This window comes from Herpailurus yagouaroundi, unplaced genomic scaffold, assembly GCF_014898765.1.
Source record: "Herpailurus yagouaroundi ecotype Mexico unplaced genomic scaffold, PumYag 141, whole genome shotgun sequence".
In the NCBI taxonomy this organism is placed as follows: domain Eukaryota; kingdom Metazoa; phylum Chordata; class Mammalia; order Carnivora; family Felidae; genus Herpailurus; species Herpailurus yagouaroundi.
Window position 1 is genome coordinate 6,805,296 of NW_024412396.1, and position 1,441 is coordinate 6,806,736.

Sequence of the window (1,441 nt, forward strand, 5' to 3'; positions counted from 1 at the left end):
TATATTCAAAGCTGCTAATAAGCTTGATAAATGCAATCCCCAGCTCCCTGTCCCTATCCCCAATTCCCTTCCACTCTCGTGTCACTTTCTCACATGTAGGAGATCCAGAGACAGGTCTAGGAATCATGTGTTAGAGAAAATAAACTCATTTCTCCCATCAGTCAGTATTGCTCCAAATACTTACTCTACATACATTATATGCAAATGTTACTATCTATCTATCTATCTATCTATCTATCTATCTATCATCTATCTACCTATAATCATCTATCTAATATGTCATTATCAAGCTATAGCATTTTGTTTTTTGAAGTCTGATCTTATTTGTTACTCTCAGAAAATCTCATTGTTGACTGGACTCAGACTAGAGGAGAAGCTCTCAGAGAGGACAGCCTCCATCTCTCGGCATTCTGTTCCTGGTGTTTTAATTTGGCCTCCTTCATTCGCTGGGCCAAAAGTTGAGGATATTCTGAAGCCTTGTCTTTATTTTTCTTAGTACAATGTTTCTTCAGAGCAATAGGTCAACATGTGTGTTGGTGGACACAGGAAGTAACAGGATGCTAAATCTTGGGTATTTTGGTTCTAGGTCTCTTATCTTGGTTTACGGACTTTCTCACAATACACTGGCCAACATCATCTTTTTTAGAGAGATTGCTAAGTTTGCATATTCTGCTAGCTCTTTTGGGTCCCAGGTGATGAGGCCCAGTGGTATCAGTGAGTCCAGGAATATCCTTCTCCCCTTTTGTTACAATGACCAAGTTGACAACACTGAGACGAGCACCCACAATGCAACCTCAAATAGATTTGTGCTCTTTTTCCCCAGTCCTCCTTGGTCTGTAGCAGGAATGACCCTTAATGAGCAGCAGGTAGACATGGCCATGGGTCAAGACACCCTGCTTCATGGGGAAGCCTTGGTTGTCATTGCCACCACTGATTTGGACCAAGTAACCCTTCTATTCTTCACCCAGAACATCAGCAGCGACTTCTGTGGGTATGCCCTTCTCAGAAACGGTACAAGTTTTGCATTCATCATCCACTTTAAGGAGATTCTGGCAGCGAGTAGCTGGGAGACAGGTGTTCAGCTTCATCCTAAAACAGCCTACTGCCTCTAAGGTGCCATGGAAAAGAGCAAGCTTTAGCATTCAAGCGTACCTTTGACAAGAGCTTAGCTTTTCTTTTTTTTATTAAAAACTTTTTTTTAACATTTATTTTTGAGAGACAGAGAAAGACAGAGCACGAGTTGGGGAGGGGCAGAGAGAGAGAGGCACAGAATCTGAAGCAGGCTTCAGGATCTGAGCTGTCAGCGCAGAGCCTGACAGGGGGCTTGAACTCACCAACTGCGAGATCATGACCTGAGCTGAAAGTGGGACACTTAACCGACTGAGCCACCCAGGTGCCCCCAAAACTTGGCTTTTCTGATCAACTAATATTGTTCAACACT

The 1,441-nt window shown here is 43.0% G+C and overlaps 1 pseudogene; it reads right to left on the reverse strand.

Annotated features, from left to right (window-relative positions):
* Nucleotides 1–359: 359 nt before the first annotated feature.
* LOC121031374 (40S ribosomal protein S6-like) lies at nt 360–1,088 on the reverse strand (annotated as a pseudogene).
* Between the last annotated feature and the right edge of the window lie 353 nt (nt 1,089–1,441).